Source organism: Athene cunicularia (genome assembly GCF_003259725.1).
Source record: "Athene cunicularia isolate RWA chromosome 5 unlocalized genomic scaffold, athCun1 chr5_part1, whole genome shotgun sequence".
Taxonomy (NCBI): domain Eukaryota; kingdom Metazoa; phylum Chordata; class Aves; order Strigiformes; family Strigidae; genus Athene; species Athene cunicularia.
The window spans coordinates 20,807,476-20,820,419 of NW_020799101.1; the positions used below are offsets into that span (position 1 = coordinate 20,807,476).

Genomic DNA, 12,944 nt, shown 5'->3' on the forward strand with positions numbered 1-12,944 from the left:
TTTCCTTCATATCCAGTTAAAACAAGAAAAAAAAAAAAAAAAAAAAAAAAAAAAAAAGAGCCGGGTCCTCTATTGATTCAGTGGTAGCTAGGGCACAAACAACAGTGTCAGCTCCCAGATCACAATCCTTTGCCCTTATTGCTAAAGAAGGAAGGCTGGCCTACAGTCATGGCTCTAACAGGGAACTCAATAGAGAAGTCTTCTGGTTTATGTTGTGAATATTCAGCTGCTGTAAACTGGTCTAGCCCTGATTTACATGAGGACTACACATCTAATATTAAGCAACTTTCTGAATCTGCTTGTGCGTCAGCACTCCTTTGATCAAATGCTGTTATTAACTCTTCCTTCTATCTTTTGTTTGCATTGTCGCGTTTTATGTCAGGAAAATTAGTGCAGAGTTTGTTTCTGATAACATGCTTTTTACAAGGACTTGTACAGTGTTACTTAGGCTCAGTTCTGCTTTGTGAGAACAGAGGAAGAAGAGGATGTAGAGGTGAAAGAGCAGTTCATCCTCCTTACCTAATAAATCTTTCACTTTGACAGGGACTAGAAAAATGAGGCTCTGTTAATAGTGGTGGGTTTACCCGAGTCCACCTTTAATTTCATGTAGAACACTGTAGACTATGTCTGAATTTCATACAGAAATAGAAGGATTTTGTATTCAGCAGGATAAACCCTGTGTTTTCCCATCTCCTCCTAAGCTATAAAAGTACTGCTCTTTTTTATTTGTCTCGGTCCATTAGGAAAGATGGGTCAAAAGACAAAACATGGTTCCTGTTCTCAGGAACAAAATGTTGACTAGTAAGAAATAATTCAGGGTATTTTAATTTTCACTTGTACTTCATTTCTTCTAATGTCTACTAAAAAAAATTGCAAAACTGATAAAGTATGAGTTTTCTCCAAGTCCCTAAAAACAATTACTTAGGAAACGTATTTGACTGAATTTTAGTGCTCATAGAAAGGGAAGACAAATACCTCTGAGTGAAGCATCACACACAAGTTCCCCAGAGCAGTTCTGCCAATGCAGTTCAGTCCCACACCTGTCCTGGAACTATTCACAGCGCTAATCTATGTGTTAGCTATTCCCATGTAGGCAACTATCCATGAGAGACTTGACTGAGACTAGCCAGATTCACCTGACTTGTGTTTTATTACTCACAGGAAGCTTGATATGAAAGAATGAAGGGCTAACATGTTAACTAATACAGTGCCATCTTTCCACTGAGTTTTTAATTCTCTTTTACAGTTATGGTAACTGAATTCTAGTCAGATCCTTTACTAGACTTTCTGCAAGATTACAAGTAAGCAAATGAGTTACATATTGTCCCAAATATTATTACTACCAGGACACTTGTGGAGAATGATGAAGTCATTGAAGAACTGCACATCCTCTCTGATAAAGCAAGGACATATATATTTAGTATAACCTTCCCAATAAATTATGTCCTTCCTTCATATTAAGCACCCAGTCTTGATGTTTCTGATTGTGGGCATTTGGTGTGTCTGGGGCAAGAGAAATGGCAACCCTCCCATATGTACACACATGCAAGGAGTTTCTGCAACCACTGCCAGTTCATTTCTCAGTGTACACCACTTCTTGACCCCTTGCTGCTTTTAGAATCCAGTGTTGAATTCTACCTTGCCTTCAACTGCAAGGGAAAAGAGCGTACTTCAAGCCCAGACCATAATGTATAATTTGATCAATGTTTGACCTAGCCAGTGATTTAATCAACAGGACAGAATGAATGCACTGGTGACACAGAAGCAACATCACAATTCTGTATGTTGCCATGCACAATGATCATTTTCTTCAACAGGTTTCTTATAAGCAAGAATAGTAAAGACCCACTTCAGTGCCAACTGCCTTCACTGCACTGTCCCCAGTGTTTCCCTAATTCAGTCTTTTTTTGTTACATAATGAATCCCTAATCTTTCAGATGAGAGGTCTAAAGACAAGAGAAAACTAAATGACATAAAAGCTGCCAGGATCTGTATGATATATTTTAAATAAAAAATAATATTAATTATTCCCCTTTGATTTATCTATGTAAAGAGGACTTTCTGTGTATCTACCCATTCTGGAAAGGAAAATTTGAGACTAGTTACTCACTAATTGCTTTGTCCGTCCCATCTTTACTCTGTTTTTTCTTACAGTTAACACGTACAGTTTCTAAGGTCACAAAATAAGGACATGGAGTAATATTAAGAGGAAATACACCGAAGCTCACCAAACCAGATTTACCAAACCAGTAAGGGTTCTGTTCTAAAGTTAACACACTGAGATAGCATTAACTCTGTCTGATGATTCCCATATGCTACGCGCACCACAGAAAAACTGAGGGAACTTCACAAATCTTTTTCTCCCCTCCCAGCTCCTCCTAGAATGTGCATTGCCCTACCTCTCCCTCTCATGGCAGTCGACAGTCTTCCTCTCAAATGAGTAACAACTTAGGTGGTTAACACTGTGATCATTAGGAAAATCCTGTTTACATTTGCACAGAAAGTTGATTGTTTATCTCTGTACTTCATTCAGTCTGGACAATTTTGATTACTCACTTTCATCCTGGGGAACTGACTGACAGGCTGGCACCAGAGGGTGGTGGTAAACATCTCATTTCCAAACTGGCCACCTGCCAAAAGTGGGGTCCCCCAGGGACTGATATCAGGCCCAATGCTGTTTAACACCTTCATAAGTGACCTGGATGATGGAATCAAGGGCACCCTGATAAAGTTTGATGACGATACCAAACTGAGTAGGGAAGTGGACACTTTGGAAAGGGCAGACACCCTGCAGGAAGACCTGGACAGGCTAGAAGAGTGGGCTAACAAGAACCTTACGATGTTCAACAGGGACGAGCGTAAGGTCTTGCACCTAGAAAAACATAATACAGGAATGCAGCACAAGCTGGGATCTATCTGGCTGGGGAGCAGCTCAGTGGAAAGGGACCTTGGGGGTCCTGGTAGACAAGCTCAACATGAGTGAAGAGTGTACTGCTGCGGCAAAGCAAGCCAACAGGATGCTGGGTTGCATCAACAAAGGACATCACAAGCAGAGATAAAGAATTCATCATCCCACTCTACTCAGTGCTTTCAGGCCACATCTCGAATACTGTGTTCAGTTTTGGTCCCCGTTATACAAAAAAGATGTGGACAGGCTGGAGAGGGCCCAGAGAAGGGCCACAAAGATGATCAAGGGACTGGGAAGCCTGCCATGTGAAGAAAAGATGAGACAATTGTGTTTGTTCAGCCTTGAGAAGGGAAGGTTTAGGGGACACCTTATCATCATGTGCCAGTATTTAAAGGGTGGCTACAAACAAGAGGGAGACTCCCTTTTTACAAGGAGTCGCATGGAAAAGAAGAGGGGTAATGGGTACATATTACTCCTGGGGAGATTCTGATTGGACACAACAGGAAAATTTTTCTCAATGAGAAAAATCAGCTGCCGGAATCATCTCCCCAGGGAAATGGTGGATTCTTCAACATTGGACACTTAAGATGCAGCTGGGCAGGATGCTGTGCCATCTTGTCTAGACTGTGCTTTTGCCAAGAAAGATTGAACCAGATGATCCTTGAGGTCCCTTCCATTCTGCTATTCTATGTTTTAATCCCAGTTATTTTTTAGTCACTTTCCCTTTCCTGGTTTTATCTTTCCTCTGCACAATACTGCAATACTTGACCTGCAAAACTAGTATGGAAAATACTTAAATGAACATAAAAGCTTTCATCAGCATTATTGCTTATTTTAGTTTTCAGAGTATCTCAAAGATACTTTGTGTTCTCAATGCACCTGACATGACAGACCTTACAGAATGAACTCCAGTTTAAATGAGATCCTTCTCTCTTAGCTCTTTAGTTAGTTGAAGAGCTAACTAAAAATTCTGATTCAGCCTGTGCTGCCACATGTATCTGAAAAAAATAGAGTGAAAGTGAGAAACAGAAGAAAATTATGCTGCTACCAGAATATAAATACATGACAATAGAAGTACCCCAGATGGTGGAAGGAAGCATAAATTTCATAGCAAGGCTACAGGTCTTTGCATTATTTCTGCTTCTAATAAGAAGGAGATACTCTTTCAGCATAGCATTGAAGGAGTTAAAAAGAACGCCTCTCTGTCAAACACGTTTATCATTTAACACAAGACAATATACTGGGTTATACTTAAGCACCCCTTCCCAAGATTGCCAAATATTTCTTCACAAGACCTAAGTAGTTTGTGAACTGATACTGATGTTATCTGAAATTTAAAGGTTTTTACTCTCCTAGTGCTTAAAGAGGATCATCTTTCTGCAGCTGGTTGGCTAGTCTGTAGGATGTCTTCTCTCGGTCAGCACACGCATAACCAGACAATCATTCAACAGCTTGTAAAATATGATTGCATATGAGATATTGATGGCCTAAAGGAAATTCTGCATATCAGAGGTTCATAATTAGAATACCTGTGCATTTGATCCAATAGAGTTTTCATCAATGTCACAGAGATGAGTGGTTATGAATTTCAGAGTCATCTCTTCTCATACAGACTGATTTATGCACTTTCAACTTTGGACAAATGAAGGGCGAAGAATTAAAGCCAAATTTTCAACCTAGTGAGCTCCTTATTCTTAGAGAGGTTCTGAAATTTATAATCATCTCTCCCAGTGCTCAGGATCAAGCTCCACAGTTGGTAACTCATGACCTATTTATGCTTATGCCATCCATCCACTTTCAGTCATTCTGTCCTCTTATCTGTAAATCCACAGTCACACCATGTAGGATGTGTGGATCTGCTGATAAGAAATTTTTGCAGGAAAGAAAACTGGGCAGATCAACAGTTCTGTTGCCAGAGCTGCTGGCAGCAACTCTAACATCTCATTTATTCCAGATTTATAAAGATCCAGTTTGCTGATCTGAGGATAGAGCTAAGTGTTTGACTTCTGTGATAATAGAATATCGAGTTGAAACCTGTATTTGGTACTAAATATTAAGTTAAATAGATACTGATAAGATTATCCAGTGTGGAAAAGAAAACAATGATCTTGTTAGCATTGAGATTTCCATAGTTCCTGGGCCATGGGTTTGGGTTTCCTTTGGTTTTGCTTTTGGGTTTGGTTTGGTTGGTTGTTTTGGATTTTTTTTCTTTAATATTAAATCACTGCATTTTACTGGAATTATACCTAACGAAAAATTAAGGCTCTAGTGTTAAAACAGGGATACAGCACACTGTAGCCAGCACTCAAATTAAAAAAAAAAAAAAAAAAAAAAAAAAAAAAAAAACTGTATTAAACAGAGTACTGCTTGTGAAAACATTTCTGTATTAACTATAGGGGAAAAGCACCAAGGGAGAAAAACAAACTATAAAAACCCATATACAGTTTCTGTTTCAAAGTTCTACAGCATCACTGATTGCCCTGCTATCTAGTTAAGTAACAAAAAAAGGAAGATGCTGACTAAGGTTCAGAAGGAAATAGATTTTGATAAATGTTCTTTAGTCATTCTAATTCTCTCAGAAATCTTTTTTACATTTTGTATGTGTGTCCTTGCATGCATGTATGTTTACCATTATGAATACAGAATATTACATTAGTAAAAAAGAAATGTTGATAGATCACAACATGGATAAACAATCAGAGAAACCTTACTGTCAGATGATCTGCCACAGAGGCTTAGGCATCTCTGGGCAATTATGAGAGACCTGGCTCTGTCTGTGGCATTCAAAGTGCACATTTAAAAAAATGAGAGGTGTCCATTATGCTTCTTTCTTGCCTAAGTATTTTCAAAGATACAGTGGTAGTCAATTTTCTCTCTGTGTAAAGACTGTTATTTTGTTGCACAACTGCTAAAGAATAAGGTTCTGAAATTAATCTTGTCAAACAGTGAAAGTAATTTCTCAAATAAAAAAAATACTTCTACTGGTAAAAAGCATTTTACAATTTACTGTTGAATTGCTGCAAGAAGCTCTTCACTGAGCAGCGTGGCACAGGGCCAGAACGAGCCATTTCAAAAACCACTACTGGGCATATACCAATTTGATACACAGGATTTAGCAATACAGTTGGGAATGACTGTATGTATGTGCTCATGTTCTGTTAAATTTTAGCAGTCTCTAACTGTATACTCATATTCAGTATGAGGAAATTTGTTTGTCTGCTAAATTTGTCTTAAAGAAGGAGGAATTTGTCGGGCTGGATAATAGCACTTTTTACTTGTCTAATTTACTTATTTTGTGTTGGAAATTAATTTTCTATAGGCAGTTCAAAGGATAAAATGTCTCAGATGAAATCTTTGAAAACATTTAAATCAAGAATACAAGAATGAAAGTTTAGAAGTGTACTAGAGAGATGACTGTGAGCTGTTGGTTAGCATTATATGTCTTTTCCACCTACAGATCTCTTGTTCAATGAATAATGTCGGAGCTTACAGTAATGGATCAGTACAACATGATGCAATAAGCATATAGAGCATTAACATATTAAATTAGAGTCCTCCAACCACCCAATCCAGGTTCATACCAATTCAGGTATCAAAGTGATTTTTTTTTTACATAATTTGAATAAATGATGAAATAAACAGCAAGTTTTCAACTGATATGGCTTGAGAGATAATGTTTAGTCTAGGAGTACTTGCGACTAACACCAAAGCTAAGTGGTTAAAGATAAGAATAAGGTTAAACCTAGATCAGTCAGTGAGGTGGCCTGTGAAACCAGACAAACAAGATTGCTAAATGGAGTACATTTAGTTGGATGCAAATCTCTCAGTGACAGAAGAAGCACCACCTAGGAAAAACTTCCTAGATCACAAATGAAATTATAAGGTACTACTAAGAAATATTCTTCATTTAGAGACACCTCATGTTGTTTCAGCTAGCATTTCAGGCATGTAACAGGCTCACTAAAACCACCTCACTTACCAAAAATCTTAACTCATTAAATGAAATGCACACCAGATGCCTAGTCTACAGATAGGTTTTTATAGAAGTATACCTATGTAGGTTGTTCTGTGACAAACACATATACTGCAACAATCCTACTACAGAAGCAATCCTAGTAATTTAAATGACTTGTACCTACATAGCTTGTTTCCCCATACACACATGAAGAAACTACTAATGAAAGCATATATACATTAGTATAACCAGAGACACACTCTTGGGGTTGTATCATCTTCAATTACAGCTAAATGACATAACTTTGGGGTATTCGAATTATTACTCACATGAGTAATCTCTAATTATGAGAAGAGTGTCTGTGAAATTAACTTGCCAGTGAAACAGAGAAGGATTGAGTCTGGAATCAAATACATTAATTTAAAAAGCAGTTTTTCAGCTATGAAGTTCTATTTCATAAGCACAGGTAAGTTTGCTACAGACTCTTTCCATTGACCTTGGGAGCAATACCTCTTGGGAGCACCTTGAGATTTTTACCCAGTATAGAAACTTTCAAAAATGAAAGCTTTTCTTCTTGTTTAATTTGATCTGCAGTTCACCGACAAAATTAATTTTGGATTAAAGTAATTATATATGCTTCGAAGGGTCTGAGAGAGACCTCTGTGATTACAGAAACACAGTCACTTATATAAGTAACATATACACAAGTTATATATATGTATGTATATATATAAACAAACCTGCATTTCTTCTTCAGACCTGCATGTTAAAAGTGCTGTCAGTAAGATGTTGATATAAAATAATACTTTTTTTTTGTTACATTCATTTCCAATGACATTGTGAATGTCATGCCCATTTTAATACAGTTCTAATATTGCATTTCTTTTTCTCTGTAGGAAAAGCACATGGGGAATCTCAATAGAAATAAATATTTGTAACTCTGAACCTACAAACCTGTGGTTGATGATCCTATGACTGCAGTTTGACCATTGTTTGGTCCTCTGCAACCTGTGTGAAGATTGAGCACTGTGAATGAGTATCACTTGAAGGCTCCCAGCAGTGCTAGGACACACTGAGGGAGCACCAGGCCATTTGCCTGCATGGGCAACCCTTTTCCACATGACATCTCTGGGCTAATTCTTATGGAACAGCTCAGCTACGTGGTGCAGGACTGGGAGTACTGTTGGGAAGTACTATTTTCCCTGTTGCTTTTTATGAAGGAATAACAAAATCTGGCAGCAGGAACTGGGAGTGCCCCTGCCACACACTGATGTCAGTTCTCAGAAGGTGCTGATGAGGCTTTTCATTCAGAGCTCTGACCTTTCCTGCTCTTAATGGATCCTGTAGTATTTCTGTACAGTTTACAGTATTTACTATGAGAGAAATGTCTAACATCAGCCTCTCCAGACGTTGCTGAACACAGAAGTGCATGGCAGTGGACAGCTAATGAATCAGAGAGGTGGAATTCTAAAACCTTTTGCCTGTAATTCTCCCTCAAGATCCCTGACATTAAACAAATTTTGTCAGTTTTGTCTGAATAAGGATTGTGAAATAGTTTTGGATTGATTCAATCATACTAGCATGTTTTCAGGAACGAACTGATTTGATGTCTATATGATTTTACATTTTTAAGATAATCAGATTACCCATGACAATTTGGCCACAATAAAGAACTTTGACCAAAGAGCAGAACTTCTGCCCCTTCATGCAAACATTTTCACTGCGATATAGTCACACACAAATTATGATAAAAGGAACTAAATGTCCTCTTCTGTATTCTGTGGCTCAAGATATGTCCCTATCTGGTCTGGGATTTGTAAAACCAGACTGCAGACCATTACAGTAATCTACGGACTGTCTTGAATTCCCTTTCAAAATTATTGTTTTTCTTAAAAAATTTTTGACAGCAGACTTTAATCCATAACTGTCACAGAGACTTACAATAATTTACCTTATGAATAGGTAGCTGGTGATCAAGTGTTATAAAAGTGGCCTATTGACTTGAAGGCCAAGGCAGAATATTATCTGTGACCTTTTAATATTCTGCTTCATAAGGGGCAAATCCTACAAAATACTGACCCGGGCCTGCTGGAAACAAGTCATCTCTCAGATGGGACCAAAGTAAAATCAGCACTCTGCAGGACTAAGTCTAGCAATGATCTGATCCTGTAAGTCAAAAGCCCATTGAGTTTTGTCTGCAAGGACTGAATAATTAGTTTCAATTACAGTGTACCTTTGAACGATCAAAAATTTTCTGTGTTGTATGCTTTTATAAATCCTTACATTAAACTAGCCTAGAAAACGTTTCTTTTACAATAGATTAATAAATAAAGCAATCATAGCTTAGATTAAAATATACATGAGATTGTTTCTATGTAGAGCTGATAGCACAAGATTTCTTTTTAGAAGGGATATTTTACGGACCTCTTCATGCATCACTGAGTTTTCAGGAATGATGAATAGAGCATGATGGATTTGTTTTAAGTTGTTGTTAGTGTTTAATTTTGATTCAGTTCAAAGGGCCATGTCAGATGAAGGAATCAAAGAGGGGGAAAAAAAAAAAACCCTGTTAGCAGGGTAAATCCACAATTTTAAAAAAAAGGAAGATAGGAGAAGATCCCGACATCTTTCACCAGTGGCTGAAAATATCAAATTTAATTGCACTATTCCTGAGACATTGTTTGATGTTTCTAGAATATAATTTGTTAAACAGAGAATAGTTTTTATTTCAAACTCTTCTTTCCTGACAACTACCCGTGGATTAAGGTATGGGTTTGTTTTAAATAAATGAATAAAACATGCCTGTCAAGAAATATATTTTAATGATGATTTTTTGTGGTTGTTTTTCTTTAAAAGAAGTCAATTACTTGAAAGGTGCAGGTTACACATAGCTGTAGGGGTACTAAAGATCACATCTTCAGTATATGTTAAATTAGCCTTCTTTACAGTAATAACTACATATAATTCTTTTCAACTGTTTTCTGTTTTTTTTTAAAAAAAAAAAAACACAAAAAAAACCAAAACCCAAATATTTGTTTTACCAAAAGAAAAGAAAAAGCAATTTTTATACCTCTGAGGAAAATTTCAGCTCTTTTGGTTTCTTGAGGAAATAAATAAAAAGCATTGGCAGAAAGACTCCTAAAAAGACTGCCCAAGGGGGAGGGAAGGAAACACCTAAAAATGCTGAGGTAATCAACTACAATCTGGGAAATGTCAAACAATGGTATTCACCTACTCAAAGATATTGCTGATCAAGTCCTCAACTGCCATTTACAATCACTAACTAAAACATAGAATATAGCTGTGGATATAAACAAGAGACAAATTAGTATTGGGAAGCTGGGTTTAATAATCCTCTAAAAGAGACCATCTGTTTATAAAGACCCCCTTTTCCTTGATCTCTGACACATATTCCTAATATAGACACAGCTGGATTTTTTTTTTTTTTTTTGTACATTTTTTAAACAGCCTGCTACTATAAAGTCTACCTATAGTATCTCTGGTCTGAGTGTTTGTCTCAAGTTTCAGTTATTATGTAAGCACTCAAGGGCAATAAACTTTCACATAGAGTCAGCCTGCTTTAGAGTAAGTATTAAACCATCAGTTGAACACAAATGTAATTCCTTTATTATTGATGTTCAATACCAGTGCATACTTTTTTATTTTTCTGATTTTTGCAAATGTTCATCATATTATCACTGAAATAGATGGAGCAGAGTCAGAGTTCTCTTCAAATGCTGGATTCGTGTTTGGAACTGGAGTCTGGTTTTCTTATTTTCCTGTTTAAAACACTACGAAATCACGTTGTCTGTGATCGATATGACATTGACAACCTAAAAATCTAGGTGATTTGCAGCTATAAAGGATCAAAACAATTTATAGCCTGTGTTTCCAATCAACTATGATGAAGAAAAAGGGGAAAAAAACACCATTGACTATACACTTCTCACAGATAGAGGTCACTAATGGACTAGATTTGAATCCGTATGGTAAAAGCCTGAAAGTTACATGAAAGTAATCTAGTGAAAAATGAACTCATTTTGAGATTAAAGAGGTTGCAGAAATGATAAAGAAATAAAGCTCTCACCTTCCTGGAAACAATATTATCTTAAGTGTGCCTTCTTTCTAGTCCTTTAAATAGAAAGTTCAGTACAGGAAGAGCCTGAAAGTGATGCTTGTCTGAACTCCTTTTTGTTTTCTTGCTGTAAAACTGTCTCTCCCTTTCTGCGGGAAGGGTAGAGAAGTCAGCCCTAATAACATCCTACATTTTAGATACTGCTATTTTAAGCAGTTAAAGGCAAGCACATTCTTGATTCTCGAAGGAAACCGTAGCCTATGTAATGCAGATTCCAACTGGGAGGGTGTAGGGTTGCGCAAAGGAGGTATGTCTACATCCTAAATCAAACTATCCAGCAGGCCAGGATATAAATGTGACTTGTAGCAGTGGCCCAAATTAGATCCAGACTCTCAAAGCCAAACACAGATAACATCACCTTATACAAAATATAGGGTGTATGTGAGGAGCAACTCTTTTAAGAACACTGAGTGCATTCCAGCACCACTTCTTGCTACAGCCTTGGAGTTTGGAAAATACTGCTGACTGTTCTAGTCTCAGGTAGTTTTACAGACACTGTATTTACACAGTGCTCTGACTTGCTTCACCTACAGTACTCCAGGCCTGCATTCTCTTACTTTTAACAGCCTTGCTACTATTGTGAACAACAGTTTAAATAGCAAGCTCCTACAAATAGTAATGATGTTTGGAATCTGTTTTCTTCCATCGTTTTTAGGAATAAGATCGAAACTAACATTTTAACGTTACTTTTGTCACTTAGAAATGGTGACTTTCAAATAACATCTGTTGTATCTTTCTGCTTATGGAAAGATCATGTCTCAGTGATAACATTTCATACATTGACTCTTTAAAGGAAGAAAGAGAAGAAAGGAGAAAAAAAAAAAAAAAGTGGATAGAGGTATAGGTACACTCCTTTTTAAGTGTTTTGAAAATATGCCAGGATGGATTTTTCTCTTTCCAAAAATATATATATCTAAAACTAATTAATGAATTTCCTCTGAAACTACAAATAAATAGAGGTGCTATTGGAGTAAGACCAGGTCAGTGAATGAAGCAAGGCATTAAGTGCATGGAAGTTTGTGGGGGGGTTTTGTGTGGTTGGTTGAGTTTTTTAAACCCCAGTAGCAACCAATCTCAGTCTCTAAACTGTCTTAATTTCCCTGCAAATACTATGAAATTAGATGCAGTAAATAAACCTCTCTTTAACACACACCCTGTCTTTCTGTGTGTGCGTGTGTGTACATCTGTGTGTGCGAGAGAGGTCTGACTTGCTTTAGTATCTTTTCCCGCTCCTCATGCAAGAAACCTCTCCCATCTATTTAGCTGAGCTCTGCATTGCAAAAAGCAGCATCTGAAGTAATGTAATCAGTACCTTCCACACACAGTACAGGAATTTACACGGATTTGTGCCTTGGATTTATTAGCTTACTGTAAGCCTTAAAACAGATTTCCTCCATTAAAATTAATTAAAAGCTCCTGCTGACTGATTTCCACTCCAAAAAGAAGGTGGGGAGTCGTACTCTCTTTGCTGATGATTTCTTTATCTTTTATGGGGTTTTATCTCATGCTTTAGAGAAGTCCTTTTAGCCCTTTGACTTCCTTTACAATATGCTATTTTTTGTTCACACACACGCACGCACACACACACACTGGTTGTACTTGTTATTATTTTGCCGATCACCGTCTAACTCATCAGGTCTGTGAGGGGCTCCTTTGTACTCCCAAGTCCTCCTGATCCAATTCTCTCAACCTCGCCCCCGCCCACTCACCACCAGCCCTCTCCGGAGGCTGCTGATGGGATCTGATGGATCCTCCAGCCGGGCGCAGCTCCCTGCTCTCCCCGTGGATCTCTCAACACTCGCCAGCGCCGAGCTAAGCCAACTGCCTCCTCCGAGCAAAGCTCACCTTTAAAGGTCCCGTTTCCCAAGGCCACCTCCCAGATAATGCTAACGGTGGTGCCAAGGCCGGCGCTGTGCTGCAGGGCAGCTCCCGGCTCTCCCTTCCCC

The 12,944-nt window shown here is 37.8% G+C and overlaps 1 protein-coding gene across 2 annotated transcripts in view; it reads right to left on the minus strand.

Annotated features, from left to right (window-relative positions):
- Positions 1 to 12,938, minus strand: part of FLRT2 (fibronectin leucine rich transmembrane protein 2) — a 64,053-nt gene extending 51,115 nt beyond the window's left edge. Inside the window, exon 1 of one of the 2 annotated variants that reach the window (XM_026849543.1) lies at positions 12,844 to 12,938. The gene's annotated coding sequence lies outside the window, so the exon portion shown is untranslated. Of the gene's footprint in view, positions 1 to 12,707; positions 12,815 to 12,843 lie in introns of those variants that run through there. The other variant, XM_026849545.1, reaches the window with a different exon arrangement.
- Between the last annotated feature and the right edge of the window lie 6 nt (positions 12,939 to 12,944).